Genomic DNA, 11,712 nt, shown 5'->3' on the forward strand with positions numbered 1-11,712 from the left:
TGAATAATGCTGATTCACATAGTTAACAAAATTGTACACAGAGTGATGGTAAAGATTCATGAAGTTTTCACTGTACTTCAGGGACATGATCAAACTGCTTCTTAATTATTTTGCCCCTGTTAGATTCCTCCATAAAATCCATTTGCATCTGATATGACAGAATCTATAAATGATAACATGATCATAGAAAAATCCCCAAAATGGCTCCCCATTAGTGTATACTGGGTAAAAACTAAGCGTAGTGCTCTTAACTGAATCTCATTTCATACTGCATAGCAACGAGATGAAAGGATGCGGGCAATGAATGCAATTTTCCTCAAAAGGGTAATGGTGCCGCAAGAGGCTGTGCTAACCCAACATGTATCCCAGGCACGCAAAATACTCCAATTAGGATGCGAGTTCAAAATGGGATAATTGCTGTGCGAGCAGCGTCATCCATTTCAGGTGATCCTCAAAGACAAACAGAAATCCCTGGGGTCCTGTTTTCCTTTTTGATACACTGCAACTGTAGCCATGTGTACATGCAGAGTTAATTGTGCATTCCTTGATTTGCAGAAACGAGCACTCCCCCCCCTTAATTCCCCGGACATACCTCATGAATCCCAGAGGTTATTTACCGCCCTGTCAGAGTAGCATGATTGGGCTTTGATTTGTGGCCCCCTCCTCTCTGCAGGGCCACTGGTCAATGGGCCTGCTCAGCCATTACATTGAGAATTAATTGCGCCTGCTGGGAAAGAGAAGGATGGACACCAATGAGCAAATTACTTCCCTGATGGACAGCTTCATGGCTTGTGGTGGGAGACTTCTTAATAAACATCACAGAATGGGGAGGGGCACAGGGGCGGTGTAATGTGGAAGGCACTGCCGTTAATGGCTGGTGACGCTGGATGGCAACTAATATGCAGTTTGCTTGTGATTCATGACCCAAGAGCAGAGGGGAAAGGAGTGAGCAGCCATGTGGACCCAGCCTGAAGTTCTAGGTAAATGCTGTTAGACGCAGAGACTGCATAATGGACAAGGAAACACAACTAAACACTAGTTAGAGGTATATGTTATTCAGTCTTAATGTAAAACTTTCTTTCTGAAGGTTGGAATGGTATCTCTTCTCCTCTCCAGAATTTTTAAAATCTTTCTTACCTCAGCTTGACAGATTTCCCAAGAGTCAGATTCCATCTATTTTTTTTCAGAGACATCCCTGCCAAAATGAGCCCCCTCTACCTATGTTGTGGTGTCATTTTTTCTTATAGTCTGCTCAAAGTACTCTATCTCACATACCCAGAGAAAACTGTAACGTTTGTTGAGTGATGCAGTTCAGCAGAGTGATTCTAGGTCTGTTCATTTATTTATCAGCTGCCTCATGTTACATTGTAGTCCCCTGAGATTGATCATGTAAACAAAAGAACATAATGATAGTAGTAATAATAATCATAAAAATGCAGACAGAATATAGATTTGCAATACAAGTCATGTCACTTAACAATAATGTATTAGTCACAAATCATTTATACATTTTTAAGAAAAAAACTTAAGTAAATAAAACTTAAAAATTTAACAGTAACAACAAAAAACTTTATCTGCCACTGACATAACTTTGAGACATTAACACAAGTCTGAATTACCTGAAGAAGTAAAACTGATCATACAATAGCAACTGTCCATACCAACAGGGTGCTAGTTGTTTTTACTAGTATCACTATTTGATGTAATGTTCAAAGAGTAGACTGTTGTAAATCAAGCTCTTGTGAATACTGCCAGTCCAGTAATCTGACTTTCTGAGAGGATTCATTTCTTGGATCTACGTGTGTCCACATTTGTCCAGATGAGGGCAGTAGGGGGTTTGATTTCTCTGTGAAGGTGTTTGTGTATTGGGTTACGGCTGGAGCAGCTTTCAGGTGCAGTACACTTTAAGAATCAGCAGGGGAAGTCATTTCATCGAAAATATGATCTCAAAGTGGCATGATTCGCAAAAACAATCCAGAGAGCTGGTACTCTGACTGCCAGTGAGCGGCCTTACCTTCAGCTGAGATACATTTGTGTGCACAACTGTGAACATGATAATTAAACATGGCATCACAGAAAACGGAGCGAAGTGAACATTACCAGGAATAATTTTATATAAATTAAAAAGGAATTTGCCTTTTTTCTTTTGGTCCTGTATTTGTAAGCTTCATCAGTATGTACTCAAATGTGAAAGTGTGTCTCAGGACTGAAATCTTTAATGCAAACTTACTGTTACATACGTAGGTCTTGGCAAGTTTTCACATTCAAGTCACAAAGTGCCAGGCCATGACAACAACGACAACAACAACAAAAAGCCAAAAAGAAAACGAGGGGGTAGACTGACATCACACTGATGTATTTGGAACACTTCAACTGTTTAAACATCATTCACTCTTGCTTGTCATTGGGAGCCACATTGGCCCAACTGCTTGTTAACTTTACATATACTCCTGTTTCTTTCAGCATGCAAAAATGAGTGCAACTGGGTTCTGCTTCAGAGTAAAATAGACTCATGGGAAAAAATGTACACTGTCTGACAGCTAAATATGCATGTGAGATGGTGCATGATTAGGAAATCAACTCCAACAATGGCCATTAACAGCCATTTACAGCCATTTATATCATAGTTAAACAATGGAAACAATGTCTCAGATTTTGGAGATTCGCATTTGGGGTGGCAGTGTAGCATAGTGGTAAAGGAGCAGGACTTGTAACCAAAAGGTTGCTGGTTTGTCTCCCTACTGGGGCACTGCTGCTGTACCCTTGGGCCACAATTGCCTCAGTAAATATTCAGCTGTATAAATGGATAAGATAGGAAACTGTAACCTATGTAAGTTGCTCTGGATAAGAATGTCTGTTAAATGACAACAATGTAATATTGTTAAAAATAAGAAACTGTCATCAAGCTATGTCAACCAAGATGAGGGAGGAATGAATCCACCTGCATGGTTTAATGCCTTTTGGTCGTCAGTCTGTGCTCCGTGGATCACTCATGAAATTAATGGACCTAGTGAGGCTGGAGGGAGGGAGTTTTAACTCTCAGCTGCAGTCAGACCCAAATAGTGCACACGCACCGATTCTCATACCGTTGTGCACACTGTCAGCGGAGAAGCGGAGGAAAAATGAAGCTAAGCGAAAAATAGGCACACCTCCAATCGCGCCCCTGACAGAAACCTCAAGCTGTCCGCTGGATTGAGTGGAGTTCTTTGTTTGTCAGAGTAGCGGAATGAGGGCATCCCGGATTGCGCGGCGCGGAGGCTAAGACTGAGCGGCATCAATCACGTCTCAGGTTTCCCACCCGTGATGTATGCTGACGCCCGTCCTGCTGTGCGGTGCCAAGCTTGAATCAGGTGCTTTTTCTCAACCCATCCATCACGACAAAAGCTAATATGGTGTCTTTTCATTAGGGGGAAGTGCCAGAGGATTTTGCCAGACAGGATGGCAGCCCTGTGACAAATGTCTTGAAACGTGCAAAAAAAAGAAAGTTAAAAAAGTATAGCTTTACTTTCCTTAATGTTTTGAATAAAAATGTGCACTTCCCATAGGTTACATTCTGAAGGCTCCATTAAAAGACATAAATCCATATATTTTGTAAAAAGGTGTAATATTTACTGCTGTTGAATATTCATAACACATATTTCAGTGTGTACACATTGCAAAAGTAATTTCATTATCAGAAAACCTGCCATGGCATATCTATAATTAATGACATACAGTACATTATGTACGAGTATTTATATTGTTCTGCAAAATATGCCCATTATATCATTCTAAAATCTGTTGAATACAAACAGCAAAATGACTGGAGTGAAGTCACATCTGTGAAATTTACTTACAGACTCTCAGTCTTCAATGAGCACCAGTCATTTTACTCCTTACTGTTAAATCATTGTTTATATTGACTGAGTGGGGGTGGTCACTGTTTCCAAGGCTGTTCAAATTTAGCCAAAACCTTACAATTTAAGGTTTTGGGCAAAAATTCAAAAAGGTCTGGTTTACATTTTGATGCATAATGCCCCCCCTGATTAATTAACAGTTTGTGTGGGAAACACTAGCGAATAGTACTGCATCAGCTTTGTTATAACCCCTGAATTTTTTCACTCCACACTTGCATTACAAAGATGTCTCTGGCACTGCAGACTGATATTTGTGAGCCAGAACAATGAATAATATTCCCTCTATCAGTACATCTAGTAGAATAATAATTCATCATTCATCATTATATATTGAAATATTGCTTTTGAATTGACTGACTTGCCACTACAGGACCTGTGGATGTTTGTACTGGGATCCAATGAGTCAAAAACTGTTTTCAAAGTAACCGGTGTCTGCTGGAATCAGAGTTGAAGTGAAAACCTTGAGACTGAAGTGCACTCCTTCCTTGTCTAAAACAAATCAAGCCATTGGGGCCCACTCATTTGAGAGATGCCTGAAAAATGCCTTCACAGTGTTATATACAGCCACTGCATTTCAACGGTTTTCTGTTGTAACGCAAGTCTCCAAGAAATAAATCCCTCCAATGTACGCATACAGAATATACTCCAAAACTTGGGGGTGCTGTGCTGTTCCAGGACAGCACACAGGGTTTTCCTGATACTGATATCAGTGGTGTGGTTGCATTGCCTCTGGGGCCTTAGAGTTGTTATCAGGACATTCCTTTTTCCTATTCTTGGCATGCCGCCGTTCGGTTTCCACCTCCACAGTATGACTTGCCGCGGACTTGTCATTCAGATTGCTTTTTTGTTTTATGAATTCAGCTACCTATGCATGCCTGATTTACCACAGTCCACATGTAGCGCAGATTTACATTTTATTATCCTGATACGTTTTTTCATTTTTAATTCCTTCATAGAATGATTAATTTCTTCCCTTGTGATGGTTTTACTACTAGTTAAAATTACAGAGAGCCCGCTGTCTGAACAGGAAATAAGATATTTCCTGCAGAGGCTATCACTTTTAAAGCTGGTTCTGGTACAGAGTTTGTGCTGCTGCAGCTGGATTATATAATCTTGTGGCATAAAGTAAACTGGTGGATTCTGCTTTTAAATTTGAATGCTCTTGCTATCCTAGTGACGCTGAAGCACTGATTGGAAAAAGACAAACTGACTTTTCTGAAAAGTCTGGTCTGTTATTTAGAAAATGATTCACACTGGTGAGTCATCCCAGGGGAAACAGTAGACTGAGTTTGCACACAGGTGCATATCTGCTGTTGCTCACCATTCTGTAAAAGAATTTTTAAAATGGGAATACAGGGATCAATAGAATCCATTACACCCTGAGAGCCCTGTTCTTTTTACTGCTTGAAATTAAATGTTGAAAGAAATCCTAGCAAAATGCTGACCCCTATGCTGACTAAGACTTTGCAAATAAAGGCTCTGGCATTAAAAGTCATGTTTAACCTAAAGAGCTCATTCATATTACCATAATAAAAACATCTAACTTGGCAGATTTATACATATCCCTTTAACTACAATGGACTGTCGGAATGCACCCAGCCTCTGCTCCTGATTGATATTTCCAGCCTTGAAATACTGCACTGAGTTTTTTGTTTCAGGAAGCCACGAAAGCTGCTTTTCCACTTGTGTTTTTTGTATTTTGTGCTTTATCCTGCTAAACACACAACTCAGTAATCCTATCAAAGGCACGCAGCGCTCCACAGAAGCATTAGTGGCAGATTATTGGGCGAGCGCAGGAATCTCGCTTCATTGGTATTCATCATCTCCCGCAGAACAGACGCCTCATTTTCGGGAACATAAGTCTGTGCACTGCTGTGGAACAAACTCACGTTACGCTGTTAACTCTGGGGCACTGGAACGGGCGATTGCTGCTTTAGGCCTAAGTTGTTTGTGCAGCTATGCCACACCATAAACATCCTCCTTTAACCAAATCCTTCATATCTCATATTGTAGCTGCACTTTGTCATATATTGTATGAATGCTCAGCATGTTACTGCTTCTGCTCCAGTTACCAGGCAGACCATGTAATGCTGAATGCTGGGAAGAACAGATAGCACCTGCTCACTAATACCAAACCCCTGATTTTATTTTGAAGTGACCAAACAATTTCACAATGTTTTTGACCATCTTAGCAGAAAAAATCTATGGATCTATGTGCACAGAGTTTAAGCAATACATAATAGATAGAATTGTAATGTTTACAAAGTTTATAATCTTTATTTTTTTTTTAGCCAATAGATAAAGCCACGATGATCTTCTGCACTACCAGAGTTCTCAAAGCAGGATATGTGCAGCCAATGCAACATGGAAGCATATGTTTATTACAGAGTTTTAGGCTGCTCCAGTGATGGCTTGGTCATGTTCAAGTCACGAGTAAGTCATGGAGCGGTGAGCAGTGGAGCCTACTATCTCTGCCCTGCAAATCTCAGTCTAATGTCATCTCTGAAGATCATTCATTAAAACTAAATTCCAATATTTGGAATCTCAAATATTACATATACTAATATAATAACGTGGGGAGATGCCTTATGTATATATATATAACTACAGTGCAAAGGAGTGTACACTCACTTCATACTAATGTCCGTACTGATAACAGATATATTTTTTCTGTTAGTCATTTAATAAGTCAACTCTTCAATATGTGAGTTCACAAAGCAACATGACAAATGCAACAGATTTTGAAAAAGGTTGAATAGTTCGTCCTCAAACCGCAGGTGTGTCAGTCACGGAAAGAGAAAAATGATTTAATGTATCAAAACTCATGACGGCCAACAGCCTGTAACCAAGGCCAATGTGCAACAATGCATAACCTTGAACAATTAGCACAAAACCTGGACTTCAGAGCAGTTGTTTATTAGTAATATGATAACTATAATGGTCTGATGAGTTATCACATACTCTGTGTGCTATGTAGGTAGGCACTCAGTGCCAAGAATGAATAGAACAGCACCAGTCAGCTTGCATTATGTGTCTATTAAGGAAGGCTGGATGTCTGCCAACATATCAAATATACACCTGTAAATAAAACTCAATCACCTGGAGAGCAAAACACACCACAGCGTCCTCCTCCTGTCTCCACTGCTGATTGACTGTTCTGCTTTACACCCGTGGATGCATTTGAAAGTAGGAATTCATCAATCCCTATTCAAAACCTTGAGGTTAAAAGCTGTAAAATAAGAACTGTGGGAAAGCTGACCTGGTCACACCGAGTTCCAGGTGAATGACTAGCAAATGGGCTGCCCAAACTGAGTACAGTAGGGGTCCAAGAAAGTGTCACATTATAATGCCTGACAATCAGTCAGGACAGGAACTGCAGTTACCGGCACAAGCAGTTGGTTGGCTGGAGTCCAGGCAGGCTTCTGACAGGTTGGTACAGGTTTTTAAATGAACATGTACAAGTCAGACTACTGAGAGTATTTGGTATCTCACAGTGCTTGATGACTGTGCTTACCAAAACAGGAGATCACTGTAATCTCCACTTGGTATTGTTTTGTCAGACAATTTACTGGAGACACAGTGTAATTTGCCCAGCTGGAAGACTCTTGTGTGCTGTAATGACTATGAGAAAGATACAATCAGTATATTCCTTTTGTACAAATCAAAATAAAGTAAAATGTTTTATCAGCAATTCTGAAGTTCAGATCCTCCACAGTTTAAGCTGGTAAAAATAGTTAATTTGAGTGAAACAGAGTGTGAGGTTTTGTAAGCAACAACTCATGTAAACATTGTATTTCAACAAATGTGTTGAAAGGCAACACAAGATTGTTGCTTGCTCACATTTTTGTCATTCCTTGCACCAATATCCAGAACCATCTGTTATTTATAGGAATACAATGGGATCACAACATGGGAAATTAAATTCAGAATATGGCAAAGACAGATCATAAACTCTGGAGCCCAAAAATATCATAATTTATATTTTTGATGTTTTATTTTATCATGCAGCAAAACGAAACTCCCGTGATTCAGACCATTTATGTGCAAGAATGAGCAGGATTATACCCACTTGTTTGGGTTTCAGTTTGATTGTGGGAATTTTACCCAGCCATGTGAACCAAGTTGTTGACCCCCATTTTACCCAGCCATGTGAACCAAGTTGTTGGACATCATGGACCAGGAAAGAGAGGAACAGGAGGAGAAGAGGAGGAGATGAGGAGAATGCTGAAACCTGAAAACACAGGAGATCAGGCATGCGGAATTTATGTAGCCAAGGAAACCAGTGTTTCTGGTTTCAGATGATTAGGGACTGTCTAGAGTCTCCTCTCTTGAATCTTTGCTTTGGAAAACTCCGATTAGCAATTCCAGCCTGACTTTTTCAAACCCAATTTGCTTCATTACTGTGAGTTTACCGCTGTTACCACAGTAACTTTACCAACCCGGCTGAAGTGAACTAGAACATGATGTATGCAAATCAGATTCTGTGTTGAATAGAATGACATAAAGCACTTTTTTTATGCTGATGTTCATGAGCAGATATCCTGTTGCTGCCCGCATTGTCAACCATATAATACAAATGGCTATGAATACTCCCATCCACATTCAGCAGAGCTGCCAAGAACAGACGTTTACATAAAAGGCAGAGGTCCTTCAAATAAGGAGCTGATCAAGCCCTTATCAGACTCCAGTGGCTGGTGTCACCATCAATGACAGAAAGGTAGAAGAATGTCAAAAGTAATAAAACTTCTGAGAATTATGTACGCCACGGTGTGACAGTTATTCCTCAGACATGGTTTGCTTCCCATGTGCGTATGGCAGGGAGCGGGAGATTGAGGAAAGTACCTGTATTGTAAGGCCCGGGAAATACAAGCTGTCAGTTTTGCTTTTCCTTCCTGATGCTCCTTCCACTATAAAGCCTGTGGAACTGTGTCCACAGCGCAACACCCATAAATCTCACTAGAACCAGTGGAAAAACCATTGAAATTAATGAGTCCAGGAGACACTCAAAGCTGCCAGGATTACAAAATGCAGGGTGACATTTAAAGAGAAAGGAGGGATTAATTCAGCTTTACCATTCATGTTTTCTGTTCTTTTTTTCCTTTCATGTCCCTGTCATGGAGTCCACCTCCAAATTAATGCAATTCATCTGAAATATATTCTCTCTCTCTTTCACACACAACACACACACACACACACAGTATCAAAGTGTATGGCCATATTTACTGTGGGCTGCAATTCATTCAATTAGCCATGGCTTTTCCTCTTTGCATTTCAAGATGTGCTGTCAAGTCCTAAGAGCAGATAGCAACAGATTGCCCTCCAGTGTCAGATTTTATATACAGTAGTTTTTCTACATAGGAGAATTTTGATTTATCTCTGTATGTTTCCTAAATTACTAGGATTGGTGGTATAGCATGAAAACATGTATTGTATATTGTACTGCATAGCATGAACACATTTATTGTTTATTATTTTTTCAGATGACATGGTAAGGATCAAATAATCTGATAAAATTTACATAAATAGTTTGTTACTGAATGTCTCTTGTTCTGGAGACAAGCACTTAGTTGGAAACTGTCTCACTTTTCATTTCTGATTTATTTTATTTATTTATTTTGCTGATCAGTAGAAGCTGCTTCAAATGGCAAACTCTTGTGATGAAGAAAAATAAATGGTTGGACATTAGGGCTTCATTGTAATGTTATGATATCTGACTACCTAGCTGTCTTTCAGGAGTAATGCATTTATTTACAGCCTTAACATAGTTTCAAAGCTGATGAATGATCAAAGATAGATGGCATCTGTGCCTTTTTTTCCATCGAAAAACCAAGAACAGAGGTGATGATGTACAGAGTGAACAGCTGAACAAATATTTTCCCCAAAAATGGCCAGTGTTACCTCAGAACAAAGATATTATAGCTGGATAAACTGAGTACTTTGCCTTCAGGGAACAGGATTAAATGTGTCTGAGACCATTTCTAATCCATATTTTCTCTCGCTTTGCTCCTGCATTTATTTTGAATATTTCCCTTTGTATTACTGTGCATTCAATGTGAACCACTCTGTGGGTTACATGTCCTCAAGGACAAAAGAATAGAGAAGCAACAGAATTACTTTTTTGTCTTAACTGCTTGCTTGCAGTCTCATCTGAAAGGGATTAAAGAAAATAAATACAAATACAGTCCAATTTTGTACATTTATTAGATCTTTTTCACAGAAAATGTCAATTAATTATAAACACAGGATATCTTCTTCATCTGAATGCAAGCACACTTTGTTGGTATTAATCCTTCCTTTCCTCAGGTGAACATACCTGCTGAGTTGAGGCTTTTGCCAGCACAAAAGGTAGCCATTTTAGAGCAATTCTGTACTCGATTACCAGTGGAGACACACACAAAACACATGCATTTTAAAGGCTGTTAAATGCTGATCAAAGGGTAGTCAGGCAAACTATTGTTTGTTTTCTTTTCACTCCTACAGATGGAAAAGGAATGAAAGAAATGAGAGTAAAGGAAAGAATACTGATCACAGGTGAACAAAACTATTTCTTATTTCAACATATACCAGAAATCGTTTCAAACAATGATGGTATATTATACTTGGGAAATCAAAATGCAAACACCAAAGGCTTCAAGACTTACTGCTGTACGTTCTGTTGCATGTTCTCTCAGTGATAATATTGTGTAACAACAAAGCATCAATCAGGGAAGACAGTGGCAAAAGAAGGGAAGAAATTGGCTGTTTTAACTTCTCCGCATCATTTCGAGATTGTTGCTATTCATGCATATGACGCATGACAGAAAAACACAGCAGAAATATCAAGGCACTTTATGAAAATTATTTTTCACAATACATGAATGCACAACATTTATTATTGGTATTTTTATTTAATTTAATTTATTTTATTTGCAATGAAGTCCAGTAAAGGACCAACTCCCCCCACCCCAAATATTCGGGCTCACAAATTCCCACTGTTCTCATTTTTATTTAGAGAATGAGTATAAATGTTTATGAAATTTTTGTGAATGAAAATATGTGGAATAAAACCACTAAATGTCAGTATACTAAGATAAATTCCTGGCCTTCAGGCAGGTAGTCCTTCCTGATATATAAAGCTTGCTTTTATGTATTAGAGAATTCCCCATGGTGTTCTGCTGGGAGTAGAGCCACTTTCCTGTGAATGGCTGAACACCTACATGAATGAAACCCTCAGCTGTCAAAGAGCCGGTCCAGGTGTCAAGGGAATGATCCAGAGACAGCACCACCCAAGCCGGACACAAGCCTAGCTGTCAGGGCTGCTGACAGACTGAAAACCAATGCAAGGCAGGGTGTTCAACCACAAATAGCACACAGCTGCCTGAAAGTGAGCTCATCGCTTGCGTTTACTCAAGAGCCATTTTTGCCTTCTTGAAAGTGGCAAGTAAACCGTGGCACATTAATAAGGTGTCTGAAATGGGAAATGGAGGAGCTGTGGAAACATGATGCATGCGATTACAGGATAAAGCTACTGCATCCCAGTCACCAGTTTAACATAAGGTCTTTTTCAAGTTACTTAGCTCATGTCTATGATCTACCAATATGTATGGATAAGAGTGAATTTGCTGTAAAGTGCTCCCCTGTAAAGTGATCCATTAGTACATGTCTTAGATAAAAGCACAGTTTGATCACTTCTCATTGCTTCTACTACTACCTTTTTAGGTGATTTCATTTCTGTTGTCTGACTGTTGCCTGCTTTGTCCTTCTGGCTTGTACATGATTGCTTTTTTTCAATATGTATCTGTTAAAACAATGTATTCCATAGAACTGATATATGTCA

This window comes from Megalops cyprinoides, chromosome 17 (assembly GCF_013368585.1).
Source record: "Megalops cyprinoides isolate fMegCyp1 chromosome 17, fMegCyp1.pri, whole genome shotgun sequence".
Classification (NCBI taxonomy): Eukaryota; Metazoa; Chordata; class Actinopteri; order Elopiformes; family Megalopidae; genus Megalops; species Megalops cyprinoides.